This window comes from Chrysochloris asiatica, unplaced genomic scaffold, assembly GCF_000296735.1.
Source record: "Chrysochloris asiatica unplaced genomic scaffold, ChrAsi1.0 scaffold00133, whole genome shotgun sequence".
In the NCBI taxonomy this organism is placed as follows: Eukaryota; Metazoa; Chordata; class Mammalia; order Afrosoricida; family Chrysochloridae; genus Chrysochloris; species Chrysochloris asiatica.
This window is the reverse complement of record NW_006408651.1, coordinates 8,943,241-8,962,830: the sequence shown is the minus strand read 5'-3', so window position 1 is coordinate 8,962,830 and position 19,590 is coordinate 8,943,241. Positions and strand designations below refer to the sequence as shown.

The 19,590-nt window shown below is 42.6% G+C and overlaps 1 pseudogene; it reads left to right on the top strand.

Moving 5' to 3' along the window:
- Positions 1-13,410: 13,410 nt before the first annotated feature.
- LOC102832152 lies at positions 13,411-14,276 on the top strand (annotated as a pseudogene).
- Positions 14,277-19,590: the final 5,314 nt, after the last annotated feature.

The window sequence follows — 19,590 nt, the reverse complement described above, 5'->3', positions numbered from 1 at the left end:
TCCCTCAGGCCTTCAGGAGTTTCCCCTACTCGATGCATTATAAAACACAACTTGTTATTTTTAAGTTCTATCGAGTTAGTTCCGATTCATAGCAACCTGGTATAAGGTTTTCAAGGAGTGACTGACAGGTTTGAACCACCGACTTTGCGGCTTAAACTGACCTTGGGGTCCAAGGCTTATCCTATAGCACTACACCAGGACTCCACAGAATATAAAAGATTTTTACTACATCTCTTTTCTATGGGACTGTGTGCTACTAACAACTAAAATCTCTTACTATGGCACTTTAGTGCCACCACAAATGGACTCCTAATGTGGCGCTGTAGGATCAGCAGTGAACTTCGAGTCACAAGGTCAATTCAAACCCACCAGCTGCTCCCTGGAAACCTTATACAGGATTGTTATGAGTCGGAACAGACTCAACGGCACTTAACAATAACAACAACAACCACATAGTGGTCCCAACTATATTACAGTATCATCACTTCCATGGGTCCTCTTCCACTCTGCTTCTTCTAATAGTAATATTGTTTTCAGGTTCTAGTCTTTGTCTGTTGCCCCTACCTATTTGTTCTCATTCTAGAGGTTTTATTTATCACTATTCACTTCCATTATTAGACCAAGCATTGGTAACTGTTGACACCACATCTTTTACTACCATTTCTCAACATTTATTCTTTCTCTAGTAATACTTGTTGTTGTTAAGCAGTGTCAAGTCAGTTTTTACTCATAGCCACCCTGTATTGGCTCTTCAAAGAGCGACTGGTGGATTTGACCCTCCGACCTTGCAGTTAGCAATCCAGTGCGTATCCTACAGCATCACACCAGGAACCACACCAGAACCACTCCAAATATTGTGAACATACATATACTTTCCCACCCCTATGCCTTTATACACAGTGCTTCCTCTTTCTGGTAAGTTCTGCTCATCAGTCGTTAAACTTCTCTTTGTAGCTGTAGTGGATTCTGTGGTGTGTTGTCTAGATCTCCTCATCACATTGACTCCACCAGCATAAGGGAATGTTGATGTTGGACAGCCGGTAGCAGAGCCCTCTTCCTAGTGAATGACTTTGGTTAAAGACGGCTCCATGTCTAAGGTTACACCCCTATTCTGGGGGTATTCCAAATCCTGTGACTAGCTGTTTTGGGGTTATAGAAACCTGATGTCCTTGACCCAATTAAGAACAACTGGGTCATTTCCAATTCCATAACTCCCCAAAGAGCCAGTGGAGACCTTTATTGTGGCTTCATCATAGTCCAAATTTTCCTCCTGCCAAATCCTGCTTCCTTCACTCTCCCATAGGTATTGATCCTGAGAGCACTCCCCAACAAACTTCCTGCATGCAGCTCTCGGTTTCAGAGTTAGCTTCTCGGGGGAACCCAATCTGTAATAGCAGCTTTCCTGGATTGGCTAAACGGAGCTATTCTTAGCTGCTACAGCATTTTGTCTATTTGGGGGTAGAATAGGACTTATTCCATTAAAGGAGAATTTGTTTTAGATTTCGTTCTCTACACTAGATTACCATCTCCTAGAGGGCAAACTTACTAACCTTCTCAATATCCTCCTCAATGCTGGCCTAGTGGTATTTGCTAAGCAATGGAGCCACGGCAGTGTCACTTTTTGTAACCATTTCATGTTAGAAACAGGCTCCTTCTGCACCCTCATCCCTTATATTATTCATCTCATGTATCACTATGGTTGGACTGGATTGATTATGCAGAGAAAAACACTCAAAAACTCAATGTCTTGAAACAACAAAAGTATAGTTCGGACTCATTTTATGTAATATTGCAATTGAGCTAGGTATTTTATTTCACCCTACCCTCCTCCCAATGTGTAACCCACTAGCTCTGATGGTGTAGTGAGTTACACGTTGGGCTGCTAGAGCCCACCAGATGCACCTCGGGAGAAAGATGAATCAGGATTGACTTGACAGCACACCACCACCACCACCATTCTCCTCCCAGAACTCAGCCTAGCAGAAAAGTCACCACGACATTACTTGTATCTGTGGCAAAGGAAAAGAAGTCTCTGAAGAGTCTCATTCCATCAATGAAATGCTCTGGCTCACAGTGTTACATGACACTTCTATTCACAGCTCATTAGGTCGAGGCAATCAGGTGGTCCCACTAAGTCACAAGGTAGTCCGAGGTGCAGTCCTCATGCCTAGGAGACAGAGAGCTGGAAATATTTTTTTTTTCATTCAGAATAAAGACTATCATGTCTCACTAGAAAATTGTGCCTTCACCCAGGATGTGATGGGTCTGCTGAGTCTTCCCTTGGCTTTAAGAACCCAATCATAAAACTTACTAGAGTTGAGTTGAGAGTTGTTACATAAGCTTGTTGTTTCTAACTGCAATTTAACCTAGGGTCATTAAGTAACCCATAGTAGAGGTTCAGAAAGCAGATCCCTGAAGAAGGAGGACTGCCCTGCCCTACAGACCTTCATAAGATGAATCTTCCTTGGGTCTGGATTTCACCCTTCTGAAGGAAGGCAAGAAATAGAAAAAAATGAAGTAACCTGATTCCCATGGAACACCTAGTTTGACCAAGGACAGAACAATATGATTGGAAGAAGTCTGAATTTTGATATACACACACACACACCAGTTCTAAAATTGTACTTTTGAGTACAATGTGAACTTAAACTGATTGAAGTAGCCCAGCAGAGGCCCTATAGGGACCTGTGTCAGGGATAGGCAATTAACACAGCAGTTGTTTTTCTTGTTAATTGTCCATTGTTGTTGATGCTAAGTGCTATTGAGTCGTTTCCAACCCATAATGACCCTGTATAGGGTTTCTAAGGAACGGCTGGTGAGTTTGAACTGCCGAACTTACAGTTCAATCGGCTTTGCAGTCTGAAACATTAACCCACAGCACCACACCAGGACTCCATTGTTGTTGTTGCTATGTGCCGTGGATTCGGTTCTGACTCATAGTGACCCTGTACAGGGTTTCTGAGGCTTTGAATCTTTACGGGAGCAGAAAGCCTCATCTTTCTCCCTTGGAACAGTGGTTGAAATCAGATTTGCCTCATCAAGTTAATTTATACTTACACATTTGCATTACATAGAAAATAAAAGATTTGCTAGCTAAAGTTTTGAATGATTGCATGTTTAAGTATTGTATGGTATATGTAAGTTTCTTTGCATTTTTTTTTTTTTTTCATATGAAAAGTGTGTATCAAAGCACTAAGACATTTCTAGCCCTTATTTCCTAAAATGCAACTAGGTTGGGCACAGAGGAAGAACAAATTCTCTTTATTTTTAATTGTTTTAATTAATTGTTTAAAAACTTGAGTAGGGATTTTTCTATCTGGAAAGAGCACCTCATCAAGGATCAAAGGATCCTGGAGATTTTTATGTATTATTTTGGGGTTTAGACCAGCTATCCAATAAAACTTGTGTGATGATGGGAATGATCTGTCTGCACTGCCCAATATGATAACTATTAGCTTCATGTGGTTAAATAACATGACTAAAAATGCTCAATGCAATGAGAGAAAAATCAAGATTTAATTTTAATTGATTTAGATTTAAATAGGCACACGTGACTAGCACAGTTTTAGTGAACTCCCAGCCCCGAGATCCTATTGTCAGACCTGCGTATGCTAGAACTTGTGTGTCTACTGTCCAGACTTCACCTTGTGTTGCTTAGACCCCTGTCTCTGCTCTTATACAGGATCTATGTGAGGTTCAGGAATGGCAGTGTGTTTCGTTAAAAGTGATTTCAATTCATGTAGGATTTGTTGTTGTTGTTGTTAAGTAAGTGCCAGTGCTAGTTCTGACTCATAATGACCCTGTATAGGATTTCTCAGGAGCAACTGGTGAGTTTGAACAGCTGACCTTGTGGTTAGCAATTCAGTCCTTATCCTGCAGCACCACACCTGGGCCCCCAATCACCAATCTTGTTGGGTTCCTAACATTAACTGGGCTTTGGGATAGCTCACCTGAGTGTGGGGTGCTGTCAGAGACAGAACAATTCTGCTAGGAACTCTTAAGTCCCCAGGAAGGCAAGCTTCCCTGAGACCCTCCCCATGTTCCCTGCCTTTCTTGGCCAGGTCATTATTCTATATCCTTTGTCTGTGCTGTTAGTTCTGTGTGTTGAGGGAGATGCATTCTATGTAGGTCTCTTAATAGATATTTTGGATGTAGTTTAGGCCAGCAGATTGTCTTTTCCCCCTGTTAATTGGTAGACATTAAAAGGAAAGAAAATCACCAAGACTCTAAGAAGCATGGAACAAGGTCCAATTCCACTCTTGTTTCTTGTTAAACCACACCATCTCAACTCCACTGAACAAAACTGGAACTCACAACTGTCCAGTCTCCAGAGAATTAGAGTTGAACAATGCAAATCCAGAGAAGTCCTTTCTAGTAGATGCACTTCAGAGCACACTTGGAAATCACTACACAGAGACCAAGAGCTTAATTCCAGGTGCTGGGAGGATCCAGTTAAATTCCACCTCCCTGCCTGCTACCCCCCACCCTCCATTTGTTCCCTGACACAGGATGAACGTAATTTAATGCTATGTTTTCTTTAGTATGGTTCATTACTTTGAAAGAACGTGACTCATATTTAAAAATAAGAGAGTCATTATTACAAACGGATGCGACTGACTTCTAAATAACCATGGAAGACCTTAAGCATCAAAATTTGTTTTCCTCTCACAATGGACAACTCCGGAATGGAGCTGTTTCTTCCAATAATATTGCCAGTGCTTAATGTACTTTTGAATCTATCTTCTGAATGTGTTAACATATTCTTTTGAATATTCTTCAAGACTACAAGTATACCTCCTAGCATGATGGATCCAATGTGGAAGAGTTGTGTTGTTGTTATGTGTCGACAAGTCAGTTCTGACTCATAATGACCTTATGCACAACAGAATAAAAACACTGCCCGGTTAGGCACCATCCTCACAATTGTTGTTAAGCTCGAGCCCATTGCTGCTGCCACTATGTTAATCCATCTTGTTGGGGATCTTCCTCTTTTTTTGCTGACTCTCGACTTCAGCAAGCACAATGTCCTTCTCCGTGGACTGGTCTCTCCTGATATGTCTGAAATATGAGAGGCAAAATCTTGCCATCCTGGCTTCTAAGGAGCATTCTGGCTGTTTTTCTTCCAGCACAGATTTGTTTATTCTTCTAGCAGCCCATGGTACTTTCAATATTCTCCTACAACACCATAACTCAAATACATTAATTATTCAGTGGCCATCCTTATTCATTGTCCAAATTTCACATGAAGCTATTGAAAATACCATGATTTCCGTCAGGCAAACCTTAGTCCTCAAACTGACATCTTTGCTCTTGAACACTTTATAGTGGTCTTGTGCAGCAGATTTGCCCAGTACATGGATTTGATTTCTTGACTGTTGCTTCCATGAGTGTTCAAAGTGGATCTGTGCAAAAGGAAGTCTTTGGCAACTTCAATCTCTTCTCCATTTATCATCATGTTGTTTACTGGTCCAGTGATAAGGACTTTTGTTTTCTTTACATTAAGGTGCAACTTATACTTTTGATCATCGTCAGTAAGTATTTTAAGTCCTCTTTATTTTCATCACGCGAGGTTGTATCAAGGAGACTATAAGATTATAATATAGATTATAAAATTATAATATAGAAATAGATCACATGTAAGATTACATATGATCACAAGTAGGTTTGTCTTTTAGTCTTTCATTTGGTTTTTGAACCTCCAGAATTTACACAGCTGAAGAAAAACCCACTCACACTGTGGCTTACTCAATGTATAATATCTTTGTTTTTCTGTTCTCACAGTTAGGAATTCTACTTTAGACTACATCTGAATAAAATTGCTAATCCTGAAATCAGTGTTTTCTTTTACTTGTAGATAGGTGTGACCCTGTAGGATAAGCACTGGATTGCTAATCACATGGACTGTAGTTCAAATCCAATAGCAGTTCTTTGGAAGCTCTATATAGGGTCCCTATAAGTTGGATGTATGTTGTTGTGTTGTTAAGCTTACTTAGTGTCTCATATGATCTGAAGATAGGCTTCCCTTTTTGGATGTAATGTCTAGCAGCTGGTATTGGGTTCTGTCTCAATGGTGAGATATTAAGAGGTATAATTGTAGCTTGGCTATATGGCCATGATTGCTGTCTCTTCTTGGGTAATATAGGGAGAGAAAGCTCTCACCCCCAGGAAAAAAGTGTGATCAAAAGGACCCAAAACAGAAGCGATATAAAAGCAGAGAAAAAACCACCACTCCAAAACAAAAATAAAACTGTAGCTGTCTGACCAGTGGCAGGAGTAAAGGGTCCCACCCAGGTCAAATTTAGGGCTGGGTCCCAGAGTCAGACATCATATGCAGCTGCCAAAGGGTCAGTTCGTGGGACCAATAGGGATTCTCCTCTCTGTGCTGTGGAAAAACTGTGGGTCAATGCTGGACCCTTTTTGGGTGTAAACCCACCCGCCTAAAGGTGGCTGCGCTAGGTAGAAAGGGTACAACAGGAAAGAGGAGGAAAAAATGTATAGAATCCCCCCACTCCTCTTTTTCTCTTTTTTCAAATGTCACTGTGAGGGTTTCACTGCAGCAGTCTGGCTGTAGCCCTGCCGTCTGAACGCATCCCAGAGGCAATGCTCTGAAGGCAGAGTCCCGAGTCCTAATCAATTCTGGAATTGCAGTATTTTCCTTTATACAGTGATTTTTATACCAGTGGATGTGGGAAACTGATGTCCTGCACCTTATACTAGATTCAGAGCTCTGGAGCAGCTCCATAAAAGTACCTTTTCTGGATTTTTGGCACCTCCCCCACCGAGCTTGTCCTACCTGACTCTGCTTGTCCTACCTCCAAAACTGGAATTCGGGTCACTATAAATTGGAATTGACTTCACAGCATTTAACAACAACAGTTATAGAATGGTTAGGAGATGGGATTCTGAAGTTTAGTTCACATTTCATTTTTGCTATTCCAAACTTAAGATCTTTAAGTTTCTAAATTTCAGTTTCTTTTTATGTTGTTGTTTGTTGTAGTGAATTGCCATAGAGTCAATTCTGACCCATAGCGACCCTGTATAGGATTTCCAAGGAGCAGTTGGTGAGCTTGAACTTCAAGCAGTTGCCGACCTTGCAGTTCAAAAGGCTTTGCAATCTGACACATTAACCCACAGCCCCACACCAGTACTCCTCCTTTTATGTAGAAGGGAATAAATAATATCTTTACTGGGTGTCATGCTGTATGATAAGCACTGGACCATTAATCGCAAGGTTGGCAGTACAAATCCACCAGCCGCTCCTTGGAAACCCTATACAGGGTCACTATGAATCAGAACTGACTTAAAGACACTTAACAACAACAACAACAATCTTATAAACTGTTAGGATTAATGGAGATTTTAATGAAATTGTTTAGCTCATTTCTTTGTGCATAGCTTCCTATGACAAATGTTAGTAGTGTTTATACACTTGTTATCATAATATTTTAAGGTCTGTTGTGGTAATCTTCATACATTTAAAGGCAACTGTAGTTCAGAAATCAATTCAGTCTAGGGAGCTCCTACCCCCTGAGATCTTGAGAATGGTGTAAGCTAGTAGGTGTGAATGAAGACCCAAGCTCCTGGTTTAATTACGGAGATGGCTTCTATGTAGTAATTTTATAAAACAAAGGAAGGAAAGCAAGTTAGACTCCATGCAGTCTAGGCAAGGATGCAGGTAAACAATGTTAGAATGTAGGACCATTGTCTGCAGTGATTTATGTTTTGGGTGATGGTGTTTTAATTGCTCTTACTTTTTGTTCCTGGTGTGACACTCAGGGGAGTTCGGACAATTCAGTATGGATGATGATAATTAAAAAGGAGTTTTGCACAGAGAAGGAAGCAGTCTAGATCAGCTTTCTTGTGTTGTTTTCAATGTGGGAAAGTGAATGTATTTATAATTTAATAATAATACATGCATGAATACAGTTGATGCATTGTCTCTATGAAGAATTCCCCAGATATTAGGAGACTGAGAGATTAAACCTAAAGATTTACAGAATGACTAATTTGGCTGCAAGACTCTGCCCCTTTTTGTCCAACAGATGTATCTGGATGCTCATCGGACCTGTCAGATAGGGAGGTGTACCTAAACTTTCACAAAAACCCCAGGTTCTCCCTAAAACTGGTGATGCAATTGAAAGACTGCATCAGAAAGCAAGAGGCCAGAGTTTAGTCACAATTCTGCAGCTACTTTATTGTGAACTCAACTTTCTGTGTGCCATTATCTTCTTCCATTAAAAAAAGGCATTGGGTTCCAGATCATTAGCTACATGTACATATATGTGCTTTGCCATGGCTTCTTTCCTGATGTATCTAATGATCAGGCAGGACCAGTCCCTGGAGAAAGACATCATCATATTTAGTCAAGTGGAGGAATGTGAAACAGAGGAAGTCCTCCAATGAGATGGATTGGCACAGTCGCAGCAGCAATGGGCTCAAGCATAACAACAATTATGAAGATGGCACAGGAGCGGGGATGGTATTTCTTTATTTCTTTGTGTTTGCATAGAGTTCTTCTGAATCAGAAGTGACTTGACAGCACCTAACAACAACAATAATCTAATTTCAAAGGTTCCCACATCTTAGACTTAAAATCCTAGATTAAATGAATACAAGCATCTCTTTTAATTTTGGAATCAACTATCAGAATATTTTTTAGCAAAAATTTTATGATTCTATTCATTTCCCCTGAGTTGACCAAATGATACCAATGAATTTTATTTCCATCGTCTCACATTCTATTCCAATATATGTTTGCTTCTATGTTGTAACATTTTCTCCAAAGTTATGACTCCCAATGACTGAAGCAATGTACATCCTAATAGTATTGTCAATCAGGCCTTCTAAATGAACTTTGAGCTAGTCAGTACCAAGATGACATGTTAGAAAGTTTTACCATGCACATGAAATGAATGGTATGAGCCTCTTGGCTTGGGTGGGAGAGATTATTGCACAGTACCATCTGCTAGGGGTTTTAGTGACATTCGTTGTAAATGTTATTTAATATCAGCCATGTTTTTTCTATGCTGTAATTCAGTTTATTTTTTAGAGCAGTTTAGGTGTATAGAAATATTACACAGAAAATACAATTTGTTTCCCTATATCCTCTCTTACCGCTGTACAAAATTTCTTCTACCCTTGACATCTTGTATTGTTATTGTTGTTGTTAAGTGCCATCGAGTCAGCTCCAATTCGTAGCAATCGTGCTTAGGGTTTCCAAGGAGCAGCTGGTAAATTTGAACCATTCATTTTGCAGTTCAAACCAACCCTGTGGTCCAGCGCAATATTCCACAGCGCTACACTAGGACTTGCATTCGTGTGGTATATTTGTTATAAATGATAAATCAGAATTAATGCATTATTAGGAACTAAAGTCCATAGTTTACCTTAAGGTCTACTCTCTGTATTGTACAGTTTCATTGGTTTGAAAATTTTATACGGTCTTGATACCTTTACAATATCATGTAAAATAATGCCACTGCCCTTAACGTAGCCTGTGTATCTTATACTCAGCTTTCTTGTTACCTGTCTTGTGAGCTGTATTCTAGGTGGCACAGTGGTAGAATTCTCACCTTCCATGCTTGGTATCCAGGTTTGATTCCTGGCCAATGTACCTCATGGACAGATACCACCCATTTGCTTAACAGGTTTCAGGGGCGTTCCCTGAAACTAAGGAAACTAAGAAGGGAAAATAAGCCAGTGAAAATTCTGTGGACCAGGAAGTCCAACTCCCAACTGATTATGTCAATGGTGCACCCCTGGGCAGCATTTAATTCTATAGTGAATGGCATCTAACAACAATAACATGTCCTTATTGGAGAAACAAACAAACAAACAAACAAACAAAACCCCTACTTTTCCACTTTAGGAATGGTAAACACCAGTGGGAAGAGTTGAGGAGAATGATGGTCATTGAATTAGTGTCTACACTGCCGGCTCACCTAGGTTAAATCCTCTTTAGACATAGATGACTCTGGGCAGTGAAGCATTCTGTGTACTCTTTCCTGTTTTCCATGCTGTTGAATTCCTAATGCATGATTTCCAGACTTTGATGGATATACTTTGTGCAGGTCCAGGGTACCTGCCCAGCTGCCAGATGGTGTCTGCTGGATCTTGTCACTTCTTTTGATCAAACCTCACAGCAGGCTAGCTTGAGAGGTGCTTCCTTCAGTCCAGAGGCAGTGCTAAGTGTCCGAGGTCAGGTGTTGGCACAGGGGAAAGGTCATGGCTGGCATGAGGTTTGGATTCCACAATGAGGTCTCTCATGGTGGAATGTTGTGGAGTTCTGTGGGTGTGTCATTGCACATAGCCAACTCTTCCTTCTTACCAGACAGAAGGGTCACATGCACAGAGTAGAGTCAAGGCTGCTTTCCATTTCTTCACTGCAGATGGCCTGACATTGAGGGAAGAGGTCATGATGTAGTTCCAAGGATTCTTTCAAATAACATGTCACAGGCAGGATGGTCAAGGCATTGTAGTTGGATAGGAAATGGAGTCAGGCTTTTCATGTCTTCTAAAACTTGATCTGACCTTGCATTGGAGAACATCTGCATTTCTGCTGTATCAAGATCACACACTGAAAACTAACAGCTGCTCTGGGGTTTGGCTTAAGTTGGAGAAAACGCAATTTAGTGGGCTTGGCTCCTTTTATTCATTCTGCTAATTTAAACAAATTGGTACCTTGCCCAGTACTCAAACATTTTCTTAGATTAAAATAGGTATAATTTTAAAGAAATTTTGATCCTTTGTTAAAACCAACATACACAATACACACACACACACACACACACACACACACACACACACAAGGAATCTTCATGTTAACAACAAAAGAATTTACAATGTACTCTTGGTAAAGAGTGAGATGGTCTGATACCTCTTAACAGTTTGTTAACAATTCAGATTATTCATTGCTTAGCCAGGGACACTTAAAGATGAAACTTTGACATTACAAAATGAGTCAAAGAAAAATATAATCTATGTTTTTGCAGCTTTTTCAGGAATGCTATCTGTGGCACTGTAGGATCAGCACTGGACTGTGAACTACAAAGTTGACTGTTCAAACCCACTAGCTACTCCTCGGAAAGCCTATACATGTCTCTATGAGTCTGAACCCACTTCTTGGCACTTTAACAAAATAATATCTGTGAATAGACATCTAAGACTATAAGGTTTGATTTTGTTTCTTTGTGGTGATGCCCTGGAGTCTATTTTGAATCATAGAGACCTTAGGCAGCAAAATTGGGTTTTTAAGGACGCAATCTTTATGGAAGCAGATTGGCAGGTCTTTCTCCTGAGCTGCTGCTGAATGGATTCGAAGCACCAATCTTTTGTTTAGCAGCTGAGTGCTTAACTTTTTGTGCCACCAGGGTCTTGTGGTTTGTCTTGCTGTTGTTGTTAAGTACTGCTGAATGGATTGCGATGATTCATAGTGACAATGTATAGGGTTTCTGAGGAGCAGCTGGTGGTTTGAACCGCTGACCTTTTGTTTCACAGTCCAGTGCTGTGAACAGCACCACACTAGGAGTCCTTGTTGTTGTTGTTAAGTGCTGTTCGAATGGGTCCCAACCCATAGCGACCCTCTATAGGGTTTCTGAGGAGCAGCTGGTGAATTTGAACTGCTGAGCTTGTGGTTCAAACTGACCTTGCAGTCCAGTGCTTATCGTACAGTGCTACACCAGGAAGTCCTCAGGGGGACTCCTGAGGGAAATCTTAGACTTGTTTCTATTCTTCTTGTTAGCTTGAAATGTATATAAGCCTTAACCCCTTTGACAATTAAATACATTCCTATTTGATTAACTCACTTCAAGGCAATGCCCCTAGGTTCTAAACCAGAAGAATCTTCAAGAAAATAATGGCAGAGCGATGCAAAGAGCAAGCATGTGGACTGGAGTTATCTGTGAGGTCTCTGGGTGGCAAAAATGGCTTGTGTTTGGCTCCTAACTGAGAGGAGTGGTTTGAATCTACCCAGTGGCACAGTGGAAGAAAGTCCTAGTGATCTACTTTTGTGCGATACCAGTCATTGTAAAAGCTAAGAAACATAGTTCTACCCTAAAACACGTGCCATAAGTCGAAATTGTCTGGAAGGCACTGTGTTTTCTTTTTCTTCAGAGTTATCTACAGGAGGATCTCTTAGTAACAAGCAGGTTTATGTGCGACCTGGCAGCAACAGAAGCAGAGATTGGCACCTCTACAAGTCTTTGGTTCTACTGTGTAAGAGCCATAGTAATATAAACACACACACAAACAATAATTTTTATCAACCTTACTTATAAAATTATTTTGGGAGTAGAAGTAACTTTCAGGAAAAAGTATCCAGTAAAAGAGTAAACCGAATATTGAAACAGAAATAGAGATGGGGAAAATATAAATTGGAAAGTAGGTCCGATCCAAGGGTAGGGGACAGGGACTATATCACAGAAATTCAAATCATAAGGTAATCCATAACTGCTGTGTGCTGTGATTGAACCAGGGTTTATTGTTGTTGTTAAGTGCCATCAAGTTGTTCCAATTCCTAGCAATCCTCTATAGGGTTTCTGAGGAGCAGCTATTGGCTAGCTGTTCAGTGCTTGTCCAATCAGTTGATTGTTGTTAAGTACTGTCGAGTTAATTCTGAATCATAGTGACTTTGTATAGGGTTTTCGAGGAGCAGCTGGTGGGTTTGAACTGCTGACCTTGTGGTTCACAGTCCTGTGCTGATCCTACAACACCAAACCAGGAGTCCTCTACATTTATGTTGTTGTTGTTGTTAAGTGCCCTCGAGTCAGTTCCAACTCATAGTGACCCTATATAGGGTTTCAAGGAGGGACTGGGTGAATTTGAACCACCAATTTTGCAGTTCAAATAGACCTTGCCGTCCAGTGCATAATCCCACAGCACTACACTAGGACTCCATCGTTGTACACAATTAATTTATGAAACATGTACAAGTTGATTGTTATTGTTGTTTAGTGCCGTCGAGTTGGTTCTGACCCACAGCAACCCTGTAGGGTTTCTCAGGAGCGGCTGGTGAGCTTGAACCACTGACCTTGTAATTCAAACAACTTTGCAGTTAGCGCATTAACCCACAGTGCCACACCAGGATTAGACTACAGAAAATGGAAGCCTAATCAAGCAGTCACCCCATACATTTGCCTCTAAGGAGAGAACATATCAGTCATTCCAAGGAAACCACGCCTTTTCTCTCACTTTGCCCTAAAAGACTGCCTTGTCATATTAGCTTCATAGAGTGAACACAGAGAGGCCTGGTAGACTCTGCTTCACAGTATCTGCACATTAAAAGGATCGGGTATCCACTGGTCCGGCTGTGCTGCTGCTCCGCGAGGCCTGCGGTCTCAGGCCTGCGCCCTGCGCTCGCCCACCCTGGAGCCCGACCAGGAGCCCGACCCGGCAGCCCTGTGCCAAGACGCCATGCTCGAGCTATGGTTCCAGGAGACCTGCAGCCTGTGGCCCGGCCAGGCCTTGTCGCAGCAGGTGAAGCAGCTGTTGCACCATCACGCTAGCGGTATAGGACATCCTTGTGTCCGCAGTAAAACCTACTGCAACATGCTGGTATTGGATGGCGTCATCCAGTGCACAAAGAGGGACGAGTTCTATCAAGAAATGATTGCGAACCTGCCCCTCTGCAGCCACCCCCAACCCATGCAAGGTGCTGATCATTGGAGGTGGGAACGGAGGTGTCTTGTCGGAAGTGGTGAAGCAACCTTCCATGGAGGCAGTGGTCCAGTGTGAAATTGATGAGGATGTCATTCAAGTCTCTAAGAAGTTCCTGCTAAGTATGGTTATTGGCTACTTCAGCTCAAAGCTGACCCTCCATGTGGGTGACGGTTTTGAGTTCATGAAACAGAACCAGGATGCTTTCTATGTTTTATCACCATTGACTCTTCAGACCCCATGGGCCCCGCTGAGAGTCTCTTCAAGGAATCCTATTATCAGCTCATGAAGACCGCCCTCAAGGAGGATGGCATTCTCTGCAGCCAAGGCGAGTGCCATTGGCTGCAGCTGAACCTCATCAGGGAGATGCGGCAGTTCTGCAAATTGTGCCTCCCTGTGGTGACCTATGCCTACTGCACCATCCCCACCTACCCCCGTGGCCAGATTGGCTTCACACTTTGCAGCAATAACCAGAGCACCAACTTCCGGGAACCTGTGCAGCCACTGACCTGACGCAGACTCAGGTGGAGCAGAAGCAGCTGCGATAGTACAACTCCGATGTGCAGCCAGCGGCCTTTGCGCTACCTGAGTTTGCCCGTGAGGTCCTGAGTGATGTGAGCTGAGTCCGGAGCTGCCACCACTAACATCACCCAGAAACCTTGGACCAGGGAACCTCTGGGTGTCCAGGCTTCCCCAGCTCTGCATAACACCCTCTGTGGGCTCTCACCCACCAACCAAGGATTACCAGACACAGAATGCAGCGGGCCTGCCCTGCTGGGCAGACTGTCTCTCTCTCTCTGGCGTCCAGCCTCCAGCCTATACCTGAGCTTGTAGACAGTGCCTTCTCTGCCTTCTGTCCCCTAGCTCACCAAACATTTGTATTTATAACAACAAAAAAAGGAACGAGTATCAATGGTCCCTCATGAATATCACCCCTCCAGCGTGTTGCTCCTCAGTTAAATAGAATCTGTAGAGAGCCAAGGTAGCGGGCTCATGGTTTATTTAGTGCCAGTAAGAGTTCTTTTTTAGGACACACTTCAACTGAGCTCCTGAGAGAACAGGACCACTTAAGACCTTGAGTCTTACAAACATTTACCTCTAAATTCACACCCCACCTCTGCCATTTCCTAGCAATCTGCTTTCAGGCTAGATAATTTAAAAACTTTTGAGTATCAGTTTCTTTATCTGAAAAATGGTTGGAGATTATGTAAAATAATGGATATGAAGCACTGTGTGTTGTAGACAATGTTGTTAAGTGCCCTTGTGTTGGGTCCAACTCATCTTTACCCTCTATAGGTAAAAATGGGGTTTCTATAGGGTTTCTGAGGAGTGGCTGCTAAGTTTGAACCACTGACCTCGAGATTCAAAAACTGACCTTGCTTATCCTATGGTGCCACACCAGAACTCCAATGGTATAGTAGTGGGTTGAACAGTGTCCCTCTAAAATGCATATTCACGGAAAATGTAGGCCCTAAATCCCATGTATGGTTTCCTTAGAAGAACAGGGGACAACACAGACAGACATACACAGAGAGGTAGGCAGTGTGGAGACAAGAGACAGAGAGAAGTGATGCTGCCGCAAGCCAAGGAACACCTGGGGCTTCCAAAAGGTAGCAGAGGTAGGAAGAATTCTTCCCCCGAGCTTTAGAGGGAAAATGACCCTCACAAACTCCTGGAGTTTGGGCTTCTGGCCTTCTGAGCTGAGAGAATCAATTTCTGTTGTTTTAAAGCTAGTTTGTTGTACTTTAAAAAAAAATAAAAATGGTGGTGGTTGCATGTCATCAAGTCAGTTCTAACTCATAGTTACCCTGTGTTTTGGAGGCTGTAAATCTTTCTGGGAGCAGAAAGCTTTGTTTTTCTCCCTCTGAGTGGCTGGTAGATTCAAACTGCTGATCTTTCAATTAATGGCCCAACTCATATGCAACCAAGGATCCTTTAAAAAATGATTTTTAGTGGGAGCGCTAGAAAAAGAATAAAGATAGTAACACTTTGTTGTTGTTGTTGTTAAGCACCACAATATGCTCTCAGTAAGATTTTAGAATGAGTTAATAATATATTAACCTCCAAAACATTTGTTGTTATTGTTGAAAAGTATGGTCGAGTCAGTTCCGACCCATAGCGACCCTGTATAAGGTTTCCAAAGAGACACTGATGGGTTTGAACAGCCAATTTTGTGGTTAGCAGTCGAGTGCTTGTCCTAGAGTACCACAGCAGTACTCATTAGCATGTAACACATGAAAATAATCACAATCCATGCTTGAGTGAGGTGCACACTGACCATACCTGGCAAAGGTATGACTTATAAGCTTTTCACCCTTACCAACATCTTCTCCCGGGTTCTGTGGTGGACCACGTGTGGGCCTCACCTCTGACTTCCGGCCCAATAGCAAAGTCATCTAATTCTGGAAGTCAAAGCTTCACTTCTCAAGAGTTCATCCTAAATGGGATTAATGGTGACCTGCTTAGATTTCAGGGGGAGTCCATGTGTGTTAGTTTTGTCATAGTTTTATTTATTAATTATTTTCTTATGACCAAATCAGAACATATTCACTCTAGAAACATTTAGAAAACAGAGTTATGCAAAAAGAAAATAATAATCCCCCACTTGAAAATAGCATATTCCAAACATTTGGAGGTTTACACATCTGGTGTCTTTCTAGATACAAATGTGTGTGCATGTGGTATGTAGGTTGGGGTTCTTGGGAGGTGCAAACAGCTCAACTGCTAACAAAAAGGTGGGTGGTTTGTGTCCATCCAAAAGTGCTTCAGAAGAATGACCTGAAGATCTCCTTCCAGAAATTAGCCTCTGAAACTCCATGGAGCACAATTCTACTGTAACACACATGGGGTCATCGTAAATCAGACTTGGCTAGATGGCAAGTGGCTTTTAATGACTTTTGCGCATGTGCTTTTCTTCAAAGCAAATTTCAAAACACCAGTAGCTATAGTTCTGCACATCACTCCATCTAGGTAAAAACAGACAAATCAAACATGTGTAGCCCCATCCTTCCTAATAACCTCAGCTAACTCTATGACAATTTTCTACTTTTTCCCTAAACCAGAAAGTGCCTCAATTGACAGGAAGCCCTCCTTCTAGTAGCAGACAGATGCTGACATCTGTGCAGTAAATTTAGCAGTTGAGTGTAGTTTTTGTGCCCAAGAGGTAAGATGGAATTGGTAGTATATAAAACCCTGACAGCCTCTGGGCTCCAGGATTATCATGTCTTTGTCATCAGATCTAAACAAAGAAAAGTCCTTTGAAGGTTTTCTCTGTGGAACAGGGTTATTTCAAAACAACATATGGTGAAAATGTTACATGAGCTTCTCATGACCTTATTTGTTTCTGACAAGTCACAAGGGGGAAATTGCAGTTGGCAGTCAGAGTAGCCCCTTGAACTGGGCTGTTAACTCTACCTCAGTCTGCAGCCCATGACAGAGCAGGAGCCCAGATGTGGAAGCAGAATGCCTCCAGTGCACAGCGTCTACTTTTCCTAGCATAGGAAGGGGGGTCAGCATGGAGCTAAAGGGCCAACAGTGGCCTGAAGGAGTTTAAATATTGGCAATGGAGTGCGACCCAGTCTCCTATCCTCCCCTATTGCCCAAGAGAATGTCTCTACAAGTAAGGAAAAAGTAAATTGCTCCTGAGAGGAAGGGCTAACCCTTTCATGTGGGAGTTGGGAAATGAAAATTCTCTTTGTTGAATAGAATAGCTATTTATCACCATTGTTGTGGTTGTTAAGTGCTGTCAGTCAAGTGGTCTCGACTCATAGTGACCCTGTTTCCAAGGAGCGCCTGGTGAGTTTGAACCACCAACCTTGTGATTCAAACCGACCTGCGGTCCAGCGCTTTATCCTACAGCACCACATAAATTGACTGTTCCTGGTCAGGTCCAGTATGCAGATGTATTGGTCCTTATACTTCACTTTTTCTGTCTCTTTGTCTCCCTTGCTTCGTTCTTTCTTCCTTCCTCCCTTCTTTCTTCCCTTTCTCCCTCCATCTTTTTTCTTCCCTTCCTCTCAACTCTTCTCTTTCCTTTTGCCCTTCTTCCCTCCTTTCTCTCTCCCTCCCCCTTCTTTCCTTCCTATTTGAATTAATTGCCAAATTATAAAAACAGGGAGCTTTCACACTAAGAAGTGGGTGGTGATTCTGGAATCTCTGGTATGAGTTGGCAGCATTCCTGTATAGCAACTGTTGGTTGAAGTTAAGCAGTGGCTTTGCCCTTAGATGGAGCCCAAGCTGGGCACTTCTTCACTGTTCCGTGACCCAGCTTTCCTCTTCCTATTCTTCCTGGTCCAACATTCAGGGGCATGCTGAGGTCCAAAGCCAAGCTGACATGCACCTCACCAGAACATATGTAACCTGACAAGCGAGACCCAGGAGGCCTTTGCTCAGCTTCCTTCACTAATGCATCGTATTATTGCTATGAAGTGCCCTTGAGTCAATTTCAACTCATAGTGATCCTGTATAGGGTTTCTGAGGAGTGGCTGGTGGGCTTGAACTGCCAGCCTTTTGATTAACATTCCTGAGTTTATCCTGCAGAGCCACACTAGGACCCTAGTGCATCACAAGGCTGTGTAAACCACAGGTCCTTCCAGACCTCAGTCTTGTCTTCTGGGTTAATGAAACTCTACTTGGAATTGGCAGGATGGCAAGGCTCCTGGTGGGAGTCTCCCACACTAGATCCAGGTAGTCAGGCAACTATTGTTAAGTTGATTCTGATTCACAGTGATCCCCTGTGACACAGTAGAACTGATCCTTAGTTTTCTTGGCAGTTCTGGTGTGGCAATGTAGGAAAAGGACTGGACTGCTAATCGCAAAATTGGCAGGTCAAACCCACCAGCAGCTCCTTGGAAATCCTCAAGAGCACTCAACAACAACAATCTTTTTTTTCATGTTTTATTGTGAATTATATGATATTTTACATAAGAGAACTTTAGTTTTACATTCATTCCAACGTATATCATCTCATTGCCATGGTTCCAATCCCCTCCATGCATCACCAACCGACTAAAGGGTATACCCTATAAACCCACCCCCTACACTACCCCCCAACCCCCCATTCTTCAGGATCCAGTTCCTCTCCCTCTCTGGATCCAAAGTCCCCATCTGCTTCATCATTCCACGTCATCATCTCTGCCTCCATCTCAGGCCTCGCTGCTTCTCTGGGTAGGGTCCCGCTCTCGGCTCTTCTCCGTTGATGGTCCCAGAGACCTCCGCTCCTAGACTGGAGAGTTAATAACTCCCTTCCTTGCTACCAAACGTCTACCTTTATATTTCCAACCCTCACAATCAGTCCTGATAACAATCATTCACTACTGTATCACAAGTGACCCGTCTGCATTTCATTTCATCAGCTCCGCCTAGACAGATTGGATAGTACTCATTGGAGATTCTGCCTTCCTCCATGCCCCCTAGCTCTAGGTTCCCTCTTGAAAGCTTGTAAGCCAGTTACTTCTTGCCTTTGTGGCCCCTCCCCCCCATTTGGGTATCCATTGTCCAAGTTGCCCATTTCTGTCTACTCTGTGTGTGTAGGGGGTGGGAATGTTTCTTGCAGTGATTGTTTGTTCCCTCTTTTGGGTTACTGCATCCATAGGTGTAGATCAAGCTCATCAAATTGTCTCATATCACTCTCTTTTTTTTTTTATTTCCCTCTTCTTTCTTCTCCTGGTTGAGTTATGATCATCCATTCATGGGGACCAGGTCACTTGGGTACCATCTGCAAGTGTGGGTGTTCTTTTGCATATGCCCTCTCTTCCTATCAACTGGTAGCTTTACTCTCCACTCTAGTTCTCTGTGGCGACGCTGCTGACTCTGAGCCCAGGAGTCCCCAGGTCTCCCCACACTGCTGGCCAACCAGGTCCCCATCTGGGTCCACAGAAGCCCACCGAACATTGTAGGGCTTAGCTTGCCGCTTCATTGCTGCTTTTACCCCACTTC